The sequence below is a fragment of the Pithys albifrons genome, chromosome 19, assembly GCF_047495875.1.
Source record: "Pithys albifrons albifrons isolate INPA30051 chromosome 19, PitAlb_v1, whole genome shotgun sequence".
Taxonomy (NCBI): Eukaryota; Metazoa; Chordata; class Aves; order Passeriformes; family Thamnophilidae; genus Pithys; species Pithys albifrons.
This window is the reverse complement of record NC_092476.1, coordinates 8,039,418-8,056,933: the sequence shown is the minus strand read 5'-3', so window position 1 is coordinate 8,056,933 and position 17,516 is coordinate 8,039,418. Positions and strand designations below refer to the sequence as shown.

Sequence of the window (17,516 nt, the reverse complement as noted above, 5' to 3'; positions counted from 1 at the left end):
CCTCACCCCAGGGATAAGTCATATCAGCTCTGTCAGGAATACAGAAGCTGCCTGAGGTACAATCCAACCCAAAGTGTTGATACCTGGTAAGTCTGTGCAGAATAACAGTCATCACATCAGAGCATTTTCACCCAAAGATCCCAAGGCAGGCTATAAATGTACATTATATTGGCATCAATCTCCTTCAGAATGTTCTCTGCCACCAAGGAGATGGAAGGCAGCAGCCACGATCCCCAGCTTAATCAAAGCAAGAGAGAAGGGCATGTTATGGCCCTCTGAAAATATGGGAGGATTTTAGAGACATCAAATTATTCCCATGATGATTTGCCAGGACATTGGGAAAAACTGTTACCATTGGATCCACCACCAAGGTCTCATGAAAACTGCCCAAGAATCTTATTTTTGTCTCACCCATATGGGCCACAATAACTCATTTTTACTTTGAACATTGAGGTTGCTGGCCCAGCAACTGCTCAGGAATGAGCTGCAGCCATGAGCATTTGCCATTCTGCCATCCTTTGCCCTGAAGAGCAACCAGGATTAGGAGGTGTTGGAGAAGGGTGATGCCCACACTTAGCACAGGTGATATAAAGGAGTCTTCTAACATAAATGTTAGAGGCTGAAGTCGGCTGTGTTGGCTTGTTCCACTGCCAGCATTAGATGTCTGACATATATTACGAAATTCTGCTGCAAAACCCCACCAAAGGCAGTTGTTTGTCCCAAGAAAATAGTGTTGAACTGTCACCATGGGCACTGTGGAGGTGGTGTGGGAGCAGTGCCTGGCCTGAGGACTGAGGTTTGTTTTTTTACTAAAGTGTTTGCAAGCTCTTTCACTACTGCTTTGAGAGCTGGTGGGGCACTAGAAGATATTCTCCTCCCTGCCACTTGTTTCAGAAGAATTTGCCTGCCCTGGTGTTTCTTGGGTGCAGCTGTTTGAGCTGTCCATGTCAGAAAAGGTCAGACTGGCATACACAGCAAATTAACCTTTTTGTGGCCTGTCTCCAACTCTGCTTTATTTCCACTTGCAAACAGGTAGGAAAACCGAAACCATCTTGAGTTTGGAGCACATCATGAAAACAGCTCCAGTGCTTCCCATACATGCCTGAGGCTCTGTGTGGGGCAAAGATAAAAATAAACAAGCTGGAGGAGAAAATCCTTTCCTGAAAGGACTTTTCAGCAAAGAAGTGCTGGCACCTTCCTCCCAGTTCATTGAAATGTTGGGTAATCAGGGTGTTTTTCCCTTTCTGCTGCAAGATTTTTATTACAGACACTTGGCTTGGTGCCCCTCTGAGCCTGCTGGTGCCAGAGGTGACAACTCCAGTATTTCACTGGGGGTTTGCACACTCAGCAGTGGGTTTTCTGTACCATCTGCAGCTGTGCCTGGATGATGAGCTCTGTCTGTGCCACTGGAACAGCCTGTGTCTTCTCTCTGCTTGTTCCAGCCCACTCACAGCAATAAGTGATGACCATGCAGGCAGAGAACAGAGCAAGAGAAACTGATTAATGGCAATACCTTTATTCTCAGAAGCACAACAGGAAATTTGCATGTCTTTACACTTTTCCAACCTATTGGCTTAAATCAAAGTGGACATTTACAGGTTACAACATTTAAACCATTTATTCCTCTCCCCAAAGTAAGTTATAGGGTTAACTATCGGGTAAGGAAGTCTTGGGCTCTGCCCCTCTGTTCAGGGCAGATTATGTATTTATTGTTAAACAGCTATTGATAATAAGCAGAACATGTTATCCCCACTGCTGTGTGCTGTGGCAAGCTGGGTAGGGAGTCATGTGCTTCTTGCTTGCTTTTTGGCCTCAGGACACTTGTGTTCTTGTTTGTACAATAGCTCTGCTTGGAGAGCAAGAATAAAAAATACCTTGTTTTCCCCCTTACCAGATCACTGTTTAGCATCGTGCTACATCTCTCTCTTGGGAAATACAGGTTAGAGACTCTCAGGTTGGGGAGGGAATTGAATCCAGATGTTGTGTTTTCTGGGCAAGTGTTTGAAGTAGTTGGTTATTACACAGAAAAGGGGAACCAGCTCATCCAACCTGGAGGTAAGAGGTGAGCTGTCAGTCTCCTGTGATGATGCTCATTGTGGTATGTTTGTTGATGGGCCAGAGACCAGGAGGAACCCGGGGTACCAGGTTACCAGGAGCCTTTTCTGCTTGGGTCAGAGGAGAGGACATTTCATAGCCGGGTACAACCACCCCAGTTTGGATGTCTGTGGCATTGTGACATGGAAATGTGGGAGGGAAACGTAAGTTATTAAAGTGAGTTTTTCCATTAACAAAATGATATGTAAGTTCAGTATGGTTCATTAATCACTGGACTCAAAGATCTTGGAGGTCTTTTCCAACCTTAACAACTCTAATATTCTGTGATTCTGTTTAAGTGTTCACCCTAAAGACTCAGTTTGTTGGTAGGGTGGCCAGGAGGGATGTGTTTGCATCCTTCAGAGGGAATGGACTCCATGCAAACATCTCATACATCCATAACTTCCTTGGAAAAGCCCTTGCTATCCTTGATCCTGGCTTTCCAGCATGATCCTGCCCACTCTGCCTCTGAGCATCAGCTCAGACAAGGGAGGGCCTTGGAGGTGCAGCTTCATTTTCTGTGAGCTCTGGGAAATCCTGTTCAGCATCAGAGACTGGATTCTCCTTAACACTATGAGATGAACTTTGTGTGTGCTCATTAGCACTTGGTAAGAAGTGCATGGTGACTATTTTGACCCACTTTTGTACTTGGCTGGATAATATAAAAATAAGCAAGAGGTATCAAGTCTACAGTGGAGGAATATTTTGCCTTGGTGTGGTTGAGCCACCCCAACACAGTCCTGAATGTGTGAAGAGCTCTGCTTAGCTTAGTTTTGTCACTCCCAGCAAAGAAAATGCTGATACCTGTGTGACTTCTTGGCTCTTTGTGCTCATACCCATGCATTCAACATGCCCAGCACCCTGTGAACATTTTGGTCACAGCCCTTTCCCCGAGACACGAGCAGATTGGGAAATTGGAGGCTTACAAGGCAGTGGTGCAAGCACAGGAATTCCTCCTGCTCTGCGAGCACTGAACCACTGGCATCATATGTCCCTTTTCCTCCCCTTCACACCAGCTCACATCTGTTCTTACTCATGTGTGACAGAAAAAGACTACCTGAGTGCTGGGGGGAAGGAGAAGGTTCAAAGGCAGCTGTGGCTGCCTGAAGCAGCTCTGGGAAACACAGCTCAAGGAGAAGCCTATGCCCCACCAGGGTCCTGTCAGCTCAGGCCGAGAGGGCTGTTGGGGACAGATATACACGGTGACAAGAGTCACCAGACCCTACAAAGCTTCAGCCCATGGTGTTGGGGGTGCAAGCACACCTGGGATATGTGTGAGCTGCCAGGATTTCTGTGAGCTTCCAAGAAGCACAGCCAGGGCAGCAGGAGGGCAAAACCCCAGTGGGAGACCAAAGCAGGATGAAAAAAAAAATCAAATTTGCATTGAATAAAGCCTTGTATTGAATGATAAAAGCGCTTAGGTAAGACAGGAAAGGTTTACTAGAATGCATTTTTACCTGTTAAGGACAGTATTTTAAAACACGGGCATCAAACACAACAGGCTCTCTGTGTCTGTGTGGCTGCAGTTACGTCATGGTTTTGATGGTAATTTTGCCAGGGCCAAGAAAACAGATTAGTACACAAATCACTTTCAGTTTTATTCCATTTTGACATTTCAGGGTCTCCAGCAACTTGGCATCACTCTGCGGAGCCAGAAATATTTGTGTGTTAGAAGTGTGTTTTGAATTACAAATATTTCCACGTTCACAACACATAATTTAAGGAACCAGGAACATTCCTCTGCACAATTGCCAAGCAGAGTTTCTGGTGCGGGGCAGCCTCCCGTAGGTACATGGTGAGGATGAAGATGCTTGTCCCATATGCAGGACATGTGGCTGTTTCTGCTCTGCTTCTTTGGGGTGGTTGGTTTATTGGGAGAGCAAAATCTCTTTTGAAAGCTGCAGTGTGGGAGCTGCTGCTGCTCCAGGGCGGGTGTGGGAAGGAGTCTATAGGTGCTGACCTACATTTAAGCAAGGAGAGCAAGCTGAAGCTGTGCCAGCTCTTGGGATGGCACTAGGGCATTTTCTGTCCAAGCCAGGTCTGCCACGGTCATGGCATATGAATTCACTCCTGGTGAAAGGCGCCACACTGACATTCAAAATGTGGCAGGGTGGGGGGGAAAGTGCCTTGTTCTTAGCAATTTTTCCTTTCTTTGTGCCGGTGAAGTACAATGGGACATTTAAATCTGATTTTTATAACATTTTGCATTGCTATAGATCACGGTCTGACCTGGAGAAGACACTTTGTTCTGACTACAATGATTTGGTATTTCATATTTTAGCAAATTTTTTTTGTCTTTCCCATAGTATTTCTGTTGCATTCTGGCACAATATGGGCTCCCTCCAGTGGTCAAGGGGTTCCGGGCTCCTGGTGCCGCTTGCCCAGGGGCTGGCACAGGGTGGCTTTGGGGCTGGCACCACAAATCCCAACAGGAATCATATTGGGACTGTATTTCTCTTACCCCCATGCCCCACTGCGGGTGCAATCCCACTGGCAGCAGTAATGGCCCTGCTCTGTAACCCACATTCAATGCAGATTTAAGTGGAACGGCCTGAGCAAATAAAAGATTCACGCTCTGGATTTCCTTGCATTTCCCAAAACATTCACTGCAGAAGGGCGAGAGGAGAGAGAACCAGAGAGGATCTCCTGAAAGACCCAGACACAACAACTTTGAGCAAAAATGACTCATTTTTGCATTCCACTCTTTCTGTGCCATTTTGAGACCAGATCCTGACTTTCTCCTCAAACAGTTAACGTGGTTATTGTGGGGAGCAAACCAACCCCTCTGAAACACGATATTCCACCTAGCCTCTGCGAGGTGCACAATTCCTGGTGGTTCCCCTGTTTGCTTAGCTGCTAGTTCAATTAAAACATTGGAATTATTTTTGGAGATATCTGGGTAGGATGGGGATCCCCTGCAACAACAGCCCAGCAGAGCCATGCAGGAGTGCATCATAGAGAGCTGGGCCTTATCTACAGAACACACCTCAAGTGTAACCAAGGTGTATCCATGCACTTGTGTGTACACACTTGGGTGTACCTGCTTGCACACACAGCCATGCACGTGTACATGTAGGGCACACGAGTACATGCCAGAGTGCAGATGTAGCCAAAGGGATGTATGTATAAGGCAAGGGATGCTGAAAGGGTGAGAGGGGGCTGTTGGCACCTCGGGGTGCAGCAGAACTGCGATTCATGCCCACCTTCCCCTCTCCTCCACCCCGACCAGCCCCTTCCCATCCCCAAAGATCCTCAGCCCACTGGGGTGGGCTCTGTGTGTGTACATGTGCACATGAAGCCCCCCTGCACCGGTTTGAGAGTAGGAGTACAGCTCTCCCGTCGTGTCTGCCCTGCTCCCGGCCCCCGTGGAGGGTTTGCAAGGGAGGGTGGAATGCACCGAACTTTGCACGGGGATCTGTGTGTGAAACCCCTCTGCACTCCTTTGAGGAATAGGGGTGTGTTCTCTCGTTCCCCCCACCCCACCGCGGGGATGTGCGGGGGGCAGGGATGCGTGAGTGCACCGACTGTCGTTTGCACGGGGTTTGTGTGTCTGTGCAGCCCCTCTGGACTCCTCTGCCGGGTCGGGAGTGGCACAGCTCTCCCGTTCACCCCCACGGGAGTTTATGAGGGAGGAGGGAACGCACCGACGGATGTTTGCAGGGTCGCGTGTGTGAATGCACTGCCACCCACTTGCACGGGCTGGGGGCGAAACCCCTCTATACCCCTTTGGGAGGCCATAGTCCCTCTACACCCCTTTGAGGGGTAGAGTGGCACAGCTCTCTCGTTCCCTCTTCCCCGCAGGGGGGTGGTGGTGGTGTGTGAATGACCGACACCCATTCGCACGGCGGGGGGGGTGAGGCCCCTTTTACACCCCTTTAGGGGGCCATAGACTCTCTGCAACCCTTTCGGGGAGGGGGGGGGCGGTACAGCCCCTCTGCACCCCTTTGGGAGCGCACAGCCCCTTTACATCCCTTTCGTGGGGGTCACAACCTCTTTGCATCCCTTTGGCTGTGCTGTCCCGTCTCCCCCCCTTCCATCCCCGCGGCGAGGCGATGCAAATGCCCCGGATGCGCTGACCGGCATTCGCAGGGGCTGGGAGGATGAAGCCCCTTTACATCGCTTTTGGAGGTGTGGGGGCACAGCACAGCTCGCCCTATCTCCTTTTCCCCTTCTTTCCCGCTCCCCCCATTCCCGCAGGGCGCGGGCCGAGCGCGCGCCCGTCGCTGGAGAGAGCGCGCGCTCCCTCCCTCCCTCGCCGCTGGTTGGCTGCGGCCGCCGCGCTCATTTGCATGTCGGGCGGGAAAAGGGAGGGAGGGAGGCCGGGAGGGCGGGTGATGTCACGTGGGCGCGGCGGGGCGCGCGCGGCACTTCCTGTTGGCGGGCGCGCGGGAGGGCGGGGGCGCGCGCGCGGAGCCGCCCCGCGGTGTCGCGGTGCCTGGCGCGGCTCTGTCAGTCAGCGACAAAATGGCCGCGGCGGCGGCGGCAGCGGCGGCAGCGGCGGCTCCTCTGCTCCCCAGGGCGGCACCGGCACCGGCACCGGCGGCGGCGCGGAGGAGCGGCGGGGGACAGACCCGGCAGCACTGAGCACCCCCTCACCTCCACCCTCCCGGCACCGCCTTGCCCTGCGAGCGGACGGAGCGAGCGGGAGGAGAAGGCGCTGCACAACCCCCCCCCCCCCCTCCCGCCCCGGCGGAGCGACCGACCCTCCTCGAGGCGCTGCTGCGGCTCCCCCGGGGACGCCCCGCCGACCCGCGCCGGGTCCCGGCTGCTCCCGCCGCCCGCCCCGATCCCCGCGGAGGAGGACACGGAGAGAGCCGCGGAATCCCCCCCGCGCCCACCCGCGGATCCCTTTGCGAGCATAGACTGTCGGGTTTCCCCGCTCCCTCCTCCCTCCGTGGAAAGACTTCTGCTGGATCCTCCTCCCCCGGATCCCCTCCCCGCGCTCGCTCCTTCCTGCGGGAGCGGCCGCTGGATCCTCCTCCCGGCCCGGATCGCCCGCGGGGTCCCTGCGGAGCCGCGGACCCTCCTCCCCTGGCAGAGACACCGCTGGATCCTCCGCCCCCCCGGAGCTCCCGGCGGATCCTCCTCCCGCCCGCAGCCCCATGTGAGACTCCGCATCCCCCCGGGGGCTCCGCCGCGCTCGTTTATTTTTCTCCCCCTCCTCCCTCTTTTATTTTGAAGGAGGGATCCATCTTAAAACTCTTCTTTTTTTTTTTTTTCTGCCTGGATCCCGGTTTCTCTTTTTGATTTGCACTTTTTGAAAAAGCCCTCAGATGCTCCTCCATGTGGACTGAGAACCCATCAAGGCACACACACGAGAACTCATCCCAATCAACTCCAAATCCTGGCTTTTCGTGGGTTTTGCTGCAACACATAAAAGCAAACTTGTATTTAAGACACACTCGTGCAAGAATTTAGCTGGGGACTTGAACGTGTATTTTGTCTTGGTTTCTTGGTCTTGGTTATATTTTTTGTCGTGTTTTTTTTTTCCTCACTGGAAATCAAAAGCTTGTTTTGGAATTGGACCTGCTTTTGCTGCACTTCTCCTCTGGGCTGGATAACACTGAAGCTCTTTGCTTTTCTACTTGGATAGTGTTTTCCTGTTGATCTGTTTTTTTTTTCATCTCCTGTGTGGCAGACCTTTTTTTTTTTTTCTGAGGGGGGTAAACAAACGACCACAACAACAACAACAACAAAAAACTTAATTTTTTTGGCCGTGTGAGATTTTTTCTTATTCAGATTCGTGAAATTACGGGTACACTTACAAAAAAAATTTAAAAAGAAGCATTAAAAATAAGAAAGGAACACGTCAGAAAGACCCCTACACGGTAGACAAAATACTCACTTGTTTCCTTACAGCAAGACTGAATCGAAAGCTGCCAAAGAGCCCCATAAAGAAAAGACTAAAAGGTAAGAAGGGGTGAGAGCCTCTCTGAATTCGAGCATGGTAGAAGTTAGCAGAGAAGAGACCTTCTAAGCCAGTGCATTCCTCTTTTCCTCACAAGTCTAAATCAGATAATTTTATTTTTTAAACTGCTTATTAGTGCAGAAAGTGCCATCCCGAAACACTTCAAAATCCATTTGTTTTTACACGGTTTTTTTTCCTGTGAAAACTTGCAGATTTTTTTATAATGCTAGAAATAATTCCGTGGGATTTTTTTTCTGTCCCTTCTCCCAGTTGAAGTCGCTGATTTTCACCGAACAGCGATTTGAAATGCCATTTGTGAGCGTGTTGTGCCACTCGGACATGACACGAAGGCAGGTCCTGCTGCAAGGCATGACCGTGTGCTCTTGGTTGAGAACTTGCACGAGTGAAAATTATCGCAGAGCGGGTTGGAAATGATCCCAGGGCTGGAAAATTGTGGGCATGGCCAGCAGTGCTGCTCTATGGGCGACCAGATGAGCTCCAGCTTTGTCATTCTTAAAAGTAAAATATCTAGAGTTGGGTTTTTTTTTCCTTCTTTCCACCCACGTAATGAGGTTGTGGGGATCCACAGTAATTTTCTCCTGAGTATTCAAAGAGAGAGCTTCGTCTAAACCTGGAATGTCCACGGGAAGAGAGAGTATTAAACAGAGTTTATTCCTTTAACTGCGATGCAGAAGGGGAGGAAGATGGGGAGGGCTCAGTTGTTAACCTGAGAAATCTTGAAACGCTGGAAGTTTATTAATTGTTTGAGGCTTCTTTGTTTGTATCACAAGTTTGTGTCAAAGGTTAATCTTCTTAATATGTAATTAGTTGAAGGTTCAATTATGGGATTTATTGAACTCAGTTGGGTTTTTTCTCCCTATTTTGCCATTAAATGTAATACTGATTGTGTTTGTGGCCAGTTTATTTTCTGCTACAACTCCAGTGTATCTGCGAGAAGAGATTTATTCAATTATTCTAACAGCCAGTTTAAATTTAGAAATAATCTTTGGTACGTCATACCCGTGTCTGTTGCATATTTTCCCTCTCGTTTGCATATGGATGTATCTGACGAATTATGCTAATTTATATACAGAAATTTGCTTTGGACATTAGGCCGGTTAAGGTAATTAAAATTCCAATAAATCCCGCTGTTAGTGGGCTGGTCGATGGTGCAGAGCTTTATATCAGGTGGGTGTCGGTGGTGCCTGGACCTGATCAGGGACAATGCCAGAGTGGAGGAGCAGGAGAACATCTGCACTGCTGCTGGATGCGCTGGGCGAGGGAGGCAGCGCTTCCAAATCCTGCCCTGATCCCAGGCGGTGGGTGGGTTTTCCTTGAATTCACCTACGACTCAGAATTTAGATGCAGTTTCCTCTCCGATATTACATTTTTATAATAATTTCAAGAAAGTAGTGGGAAGATACACACACATTCTCACTGCTTCCCCCTGTGTTTTCCAAGGAAATAGGTGATGGACAGCGGGTGCAGCCTGTGCTTAGCACATCACACAGTTACCCTTAATTGCGGTTCCTCAAATTCAGAAATCCCTGGGATATCTGTCTGGCCGCTTCGGTGTGTTATTTTTGAGCTCAAAATGGTGTGCTGAGGAACCAGCCCCCGGATGCACTGGCGTTCCTGCTCTGGCTTCTGGAATCCTTTCCAGAAGGTGAAAGCATCAGTGTCAGCCCCGCATCCTCCAGGTCGAGACCTGCTCCAGCCTGTGGGGGCTCGGTATCGCATTGGTAACACTGATGCTGCTTTTTGGGTAACATTGCTGCTTTTTGGGTAACATTGCTGCTTTTTGGGTAACACTGTTGCTTTTTTGGCGAGCTACAGAAACTGTGTTATGCTTGGATGTTGGGTAACCTTTGCCGCTTCCGAGCCCGTGACTCACTCTGTGAAGAAAGCTGTAGTAAATCAGATTAATTTGAACTTTTTTTAGGGCAAATGAGTGCTGAAAGGCACCGGAACAATGTAATAATGTCTTGCGTCGCTTTGTCCTTATCTTCAAAGGAGAACGGATCATTTCTGACTTGAAGGGATCTGCTTGGCACGGAGCTGGTGAGGTGGGAAAGGTTCTTTTCAGTCCAGCCCCTGGAGAACAGGTGCTGCCATCGGGAAAACTGCTGGAGCCAGGACTTGCTCCAGGACAAGAGGGATGTATGTTAGTAGGGACTGTATTTTAGGCAATGTTTTGTACTTGTGTCTAAATGTTTTGTTGAATAATGAAAGAAACAAGACAGGTAAACCTTTTTAGTGGGAGCTCGTCTGGATTGCAGTAGGATATATTTAGGATACAATTATGTTCCCATTCTCTTTGGGGTTTCCCATATTGACAAATTTAGGATCAGTATGCATCAGACTAAGAGCTGACTGGACCTGAGCAGTGTGTGACACACGGGGGGTTTGTGTGTGCTGGCACATGAGTTTTACAGCTCTGAGATTATTTTGTAACTCGGCTGTCAGTGGTGCAGGGCATCGTTCCCAGTGCCAGGGAATGTCCCTGTGGGCAGCCCTGGGCTGTGCCCTTTCCATGCTGGTACAGAGGATAGTGGAGGTTGCTCTTGGACACTGCCCTTAGGTTAAGAACCACTTGGGAACTTGGAGGTTCACCCTCAGACCTGACATCTCCCAAAATCTGCCTCTGATACCCTGTGAGTGGAAGAGGTTTGCCTCACCTGCCATTGCAAAGCCTGCTGGACTTCGCTGGGATCAATGAAAACCCCACCTGTCTGGATTAATTTCTTTTTTGTTATTGCAGGGTTTGCCTTTTCTATTGAAATAATAAGCTGTACTTTTAGTGAGTTGTGATCTTTACTGATGTTTAGGGAAAGGAAGGGAATTCTATACTTAGATTTTTTCAACGAGCTTTTTAAGACTTTGAAAATAATAGGACAAAATTCCCTTAATATGAGAAATAACAGACTGCTTTTAACCTGAAGATTCTTTGTTGGAATTCCCCAAGCCCCCATGTTCTCTACCTTGCTGTGCTGGAGTAACAATAAAACAAGATAAAGGTTTTGAGAATCAGGGGCTCACAATCACCTTGTGGCTTGGAGCAAACTGTTGCTGAGTGGCAACCTTATAGACAGCATAGCTCTAAATTAGTCTAGAAAGGTAACCTCTTATTTTCCTGTGTTTCATTCAGAAAGGCTGGGAATTTTACTTACAGATTTACTGCCTGCTGTTAACTCAAAATAACCTACTCTTCTGCAGCTGGTTTAGGTGCTCCATGCAATGGGGACTCCTTTTCTCTTTCGTCTTCAGTTTATTAAAAGCCCAATAGCATCGTTTACTTTCAGTTTTAGCTGTGAGGACTTAACCAAGAGCAGTGTATGTGGGAACGGGTAGTATGTTAACTTAGCAGCTGGCCTCGCCGAGATAAACACGCGCTTTTCCAAATGCTGTCATCTGGCCCCTTTCCAAAACAAGCTGAAGGAGGAGGTCAGGGGTGGAGCCATCCCTTGCTTCAGTAAAAAGAGGCTTTCATTTGGAAAGAATTGCCAGAGCGTATTGACTATGAGAAGTGCAGATTTCAAATAAAATGGCCAGACCTTCCCTAAGTAAACCACATAGTCTCTGCTGATGACTTAAATCTCAGTGTCTTGTTGCGGTGCCGCTTCTCTTGTAGGTTCAACAGCTTAAATACAGAGTGCATATTGCTGCTTTTTTTAAAAAAATCAGTGCTTTATGTAAGACTTTAAACATGAGAGCTGATGAAAAATATATCATCTTTGGTTACAGTAGGGACCCACAACACAAAGGTGCTATTGTTTTAATTGTTTAAAATTCAGATTACAAGATAATGGTAATACCATTAGAAGGTTTCCTTTTGGCCTAGAAGCTGCAGGTAGGAGTGTGTCGATCCCTCAGTATTAAAGATGAATGATAAGGAAACCTCTTAAATGCTGTGACGCTGCAGCCTGGCCAATTTAGGATCAGCTGATGCCTTCTAGTGATAATGGCTTGAGGGTTTCAGCTGTATTATGAAGATATTGGCCAGGGCAAATAGTGTTTAGAGGAGAAGGATACTTTATTGAATGGGGAGATGATCTAGAAGTGACAGTAAATTGCATTACTGAATGATCTATGTGCTCTGTGCAGTCTCTTCACTGGCAAATGCTATTGGTAGAATGAAAGATGGTTATTCTTAATGTATGAAAGCAGAGGAATCAAAGTATTATTTGATTTTCCTTTAGAAATCTGTGCTATTTTTGAAAACTAAGCACGGCTTAGTTGTATATCTTGAATTCCTGAAGCTGATGTACTTACTTGTTGTTTCACCATTCCTTAACCATGGTTAACTTCACTGTGGCTTCATACACACAGTTTTGCAACTGTGTTTTCTGAAACTCTATTTGTGCAGCTTCCTGCTTTGTCACTAATGTGTTTTAAAGTCTCCCGTACAAGATAAAAATATCTGAATTTGATCATAACAAACTGCCTGTTCTTTCACAGAATAGTCACAGTGCTCTCTGAGGTTGTATCAAAGATGGTATCACTTGTGGAAAATGCAGCAGTATTTAAAACATGCATCTGATTCTTTTATCTTTTTTTAAAGTGTAACATACCTCCCTCTTCATCCCAATAAAAAGGCTTCTGTCACTGATGACAGCCGTAAAATAACTGTCTGTTCTTACATCTCATGGCTCAGGGTACCAAGCAAATCTGAGTGAGTTTTGGTCTCAGCCCTGGGTGTGAATCAGCACTGTAATTTTTCAGCACTGAGGTCTTGAACGTAGTTGTAATTCAAGCTCATAAAATATTAGAAGCCCTGACGGTACCGAGATCTGCTTTCTGGAGCTCTTCCCCGTGGGTTTGCAGCCAAGGATGGCTGAGAGGGAGAACAGTTATCTGTGCTGCAGCAGTGATGGTTTATGGCTGGGTGCCCAGATTGTCTGGCTTTGCACACAGCTTTATAGTTTGCCTTTGAGGGCTGTGGAGGAGGTGGAAGTCATTTGTAATAAACAGCTATCTGCAGCCTGCTTTTTCTGGGGTTTGAAATGTACAGCCATTTAAAAAAATTGTAAGGTAGATATATGTTTACTTAGATTTCAGTCAGGAAATTCTATGTTTTAGAAGCTCAATTATGAGAAATGTTAACAATTGCTTATTGCTTTGTATTAACAAGCTAATATTTATCCCTTGGATGTTTTGGCTGCTTTTAAGCTCTGAATTGCTAGAGAATGAGGGGGATTTTTTGCTGCTTTTTTTTAATTTGAGAGAAAAATTGACTTGTCAAATCAGGTGGCATCCTTTGTGGTAATTAAGCCCCAGAGAAAAATATGTTTATGTGTCTCAAAATAGTTATCATGCAGCTACCAGCTATAGGAAAAGAGAACACCCACCCCCCTTCCACTGCAAGGAAAACCGCCATCCTGGGCTCTGAAGTGTTTAGTGGCTGCCCATGGGTGTTTTCCAGAGGCAGATCCATTCTTCCCCCCACCTACCTCTCCCCAGCTTCTTGTTCATGGGGTCTGGACATGTTTTCCTATGGCTTTCCAAAGGGATGGTGCATGCTGTCTTTGTTATGGTCTTGCCCAAGAGGAATCTGCTAGATTGGCATTACCTGTTTTTTTTCCTTCCTTCCTTTTTTTTTTTTTGTGCTGCTTTCCTTCCTATTCCTTTTTTCCCTTTCTGCATTTCCAAGACTGCCCAGTGGGAAATGGGAGAGCTTTTTGGTTTGGTTGAGGGCAAAGGGAGCACTGGCAGGGGCTTGGATGCGTTCTGGGTGGTCAGTACGTTCACAGATCAATTGTTAGTCCAGGCTGACTTCTGCCAAGTCTATTTTAAGCTCAGCCAGAGATATCTGTGTTGTGTCAGTCCAATGTCAGTCCTGCTCTAGCCCAGGACTCTCAGGTCTTTTAGTTCTTCAGAATTCCAAAGTGTTTTCATGGCTGATGCTCCATTCATTGGTGCTGACAATGGAGGTCCTTGTTTTTAAACAGTGGCTGGTTACTGGTAAACAAAAGAGCATCAGCCCAGTGCTTTAACACAAACTATTCTAGAAAAAAGAAGCAGTTTGGGGAGAATGCCAAGGAAAAAAGAAATCAGCTGTACAGATGCATAATGTGTGACTCCCATTTTCCTGTGTTCCTATAAGGTCACCAATAGACCACAGAAGGTGGTCTGGCGTTTTTTGTGCTGTCTTTGCTTGAACTCGGTGTATGTTCACAATAGCCTTGAGGATGATATTGTGCATGAAATATGAAGTGAAAAACTTTAGTAGCACTGCAGACATAGCCTAATGGAGAGTGTGTGTGTGTAAATCAAGTAATATTCTTTACAGAAGTGTATTACCAAAGCCAGTCTAGAGCAGGATTCCTCATTATCCCTCTGCTAACATCATTCAGTTTATATGTACATTTCAGTTTTCCTCTTCTCTCAATGTTTTTAATCAATTGCACTTAACAAGTGCACAAGCTTACTTAACATAGGAGAATTGCTTCCAGTGTTTGTGTTGTCTGAATTTCTTCCACATTGACAGCCTTGAAATAGATGCTACACTTGAAAGCATCTTTGTCTCTTACAAAAGATGCTCCATCTCTGCAAATCTAATCATCCTTATCTCCTTATGGTGTCACGGCTGGAGTGCTGTAAGTGCCCAGTTCTCTACCTTGTTCCTGTTTTGTGATGCTGAAAAGAATTGCTGTTGGTTAAAAATAACCTGTTGACATAAGTGTGCTGATCACATCTGTTACTAACGTACCTCTCCATCTTCCTGCCTGTGAAATTATTTGTTTTCTCTTTGCTGATGTAAACTATAATGAGGTGTATGTTTATCTTGAGTCTTTTGAAAATAAATTAGTATGGAAGATGCAGCATCTTCTGATAAGGGAGGAGGAGAGCCTGGTGGTGGCAAACTAAATGCTATTTAATGTTTTCTGGTGTGATCAGAATGAATTATAACTGTCTGATCTGGGTGTGGAATTCGAATTTGGTCTGTCCCAGTAACAGAATTGCTGCTATAAAGGAGCAGAGTCTCTGTAGAAAGAGGTGAAAGGTTTATTATATGGGACTTACTGGAGACTAGTAAATGTGTAATTTTGACTAGTTCTATTTTTCTAATCAAACTCATAGAAGTCCTTCACTTTAAAAGAGAATGGTCCAATTAAGTCTCATTACACACCAACAGTACATTGTCTAGAGATGTAAGTCTTTATACTCTGCTACCACACTTACATGTAATAATTGAATAAAGCAGTAGTTGGGTTAGTAGATGGATGTTTATGTAGTGATTTGCCTAAAAAAAGACCCTCAGCTTTAATTTTTTCCTACATTTGTGAAAGTGGTAAGTTCTTCACAAGTTTCTACGTGAAACACTGCAGTGAGAACAAACCCCACTGCTTTTGTAGCAAATAACCCAAACTGATACAATCTGTTTTATCTGGGTGATACTGGAACCCTCTGATAGTCCAACTGCACTGAAATCCATCTTCCCCCCCATCACCAATCCTTCCATCAGCATCCAGACAAGCAAGAGCTGCTCTTTCTGGAATTCTGTCTGCATCTACTGATCAGTTAACGTACTTGGAGTCATTGGATATATTTCTGAGAATATTTGCTCCCCTGGGCATTTCATGCACTAAATGAAGGCATAAAATAGTTATTACTAAGATCGTAATTGACCATAAATTGATTTCCAAAGTGGTATTTACTGCAACTGGTTTTCCTGTCCTGGAAGATCATTTGCAGCTATTTCCTTTCCCCATCTCTCCCCTGACCCTGTCTCTCCTTCCCCGTGGAGTTGCTATTCATTTGCTAAGTTGAAAAATGGATGAGGGCCCATTCTGATGGTGGATCTGATATTCTAATTTAGGCTTTTACTATGGAAAGTAGAGCAGAGGAACAGAAAAGTTTATTTTCATCAAGTTTTAAGGATTACCTTTTCAGCACTGCACAGCTAATCTTTTAAACTCTGGTGGAGTTGTGGGGAGAAAAGTGCTACCTACCTTGGATCATGCTGTTTCCTTAATTTTGTGTGGTAGGATGAATCTTTTTCTGAGTTTTCCAGATCCAGTTTCCAGCCTAAAGATATGCACAGAATAACTTAAGGGTTTCTTGTATCTTAATTTATGTTGCTATATTAATTTTCAAAGTAACATTGCAGCTGAAGATGCAGTGGAACAACAACTAAATAGCTTCAAAATGTGTTGGGTTTAAGTTCAGTGAAACAATCGTGGTGAGCAGTGTTTTGTTTTTTGTAGTTAAACCCTAAATGTGTAAAAAGTGCACAAAACAAGTAGATTTTCTTCATTTGTGTTTAAACTTTCACATATTTGTCATGCACAACTTTTAGTACAGTTTATTAGTCTATAGTGTGTTTTGTCTTCCTTGACTCAGATCAAATTTGGTGTTAACCTCCTGCAGAGAATTCCAGGACCCCTGACATTTTATTGTGACTCTTGATTAGCTCACCAGGGTTCCTGCTAAGAATTCTTCTTTCATTCATTTGATAAATTGAATTCCCTATTCACAGTGCCTTTAAATAGAATGGTATTTGGAAAACCTGAAGACAACAGCTTGAATATTCAATGAGCTCACTCAGCAAATTTAAAAATGCAGAAGAAGGAAATTACTGGTTTATGTATAAATCTTTGAAAAGAATAAACATTTTATAAAAATTTAAATATCTGTCTTTTATTTGCTTTAAATGCATTTCCCTTTTGGTTTCTAAGACAAGGAGTTCTGTTTTCCCTTTTGCATCCTGTTTTTCCTTGTTGTGTCATGAGCTGTGCAGTCACATGTGCCTTTGTGGGAGCAGGTCCAATGAGGTGACACACATCCATACAGTGGAACTTGACTTCCCAAGGCAGGATGATTGTGTGGAGAGAGAGCATCTTGTTCTTCACCTGGATTATGCCACTCACTACTTTTACTGTGTATCTTCATGCTGGAGCTGCACTGTGCAGTGCCATTCTGGGCTCTACAGAATGGGGACTAGTGTCTTAATTTTTTTTTTTATTCCAGACCTTAAGACACACCTTCCCTGGGAGGCTGCTGTCCTTTGATTCCCCCATCCAGAGCTGCAGCAGTGTCTTGCACCTCCCACCACTCGTGCTGTCTGAAGTGGTACCCGGAGATCTCAGTGATGGGATAACAGAGGGCCATTCCCTGTTTGGCATACAGTCTTCCTAAAAACTGCTTTCTGCAGGACTCTGTTGCACTTCTGTGAAGTGACTTTTATATCATAGTAAACTCGGGCTCAGGGGGACCTCAGAAGGTCATCTCAGGTGGGCAAGTCAGTGTTTGAGTGACACGGGTGTGTCTGCAGGCTGCTGGTCCTCACTGTGTTGCTGGTATGTGCTGGTGTTATTCCTGGACTTGCCTGGTACAGCTTCCCTGCTTGTGGGTAGGAATGAGGAAAGTGTTGTATGCATTTCTCTGCTGTGCCTGTGGCAGATACTCTGCCTAAAGGAGAGCTATTGCTCCCTGATCTCACCTTCCTGGGCCTGTGTGATCACACTGGAGCCACTCAGGAATGAGGATACACAGTGGACATGTGTGGCTGTGG

The 17,516-nt window shown here is 46.2% G+C and overlaps 1 protein-coding gene across 9 annotated transcripts in view; it reads left to right on the top strand.

Moving 5' to 3' along the window:
* Positions 1-6,805: 6,805 nt before the first annotated feature.
* Positions 6,806-17,516, top strand: part of TNRC6C (trinucleotide repeat containing adaptor 6C) — a 97,351-nt gene continuing 86,640 nt past the window's right edge. For 3 of the 9 annotated variants that reach the window (XM_071573735.1, XM_071573731.1, XM_071573727.1), the window contains exon 1: positions 6,806-8,004. The gene's annotated coding sequence lies outside the window, so the exon portion shown is untranslated. The remainder of the gene's footprint in view (positions 8,005-17,516) is intronic. The other 6 variants (XM_071573728.1, XM_071573733.1, XM_071573729.1 and 3 more) reach the window with 3 other exon arrangements.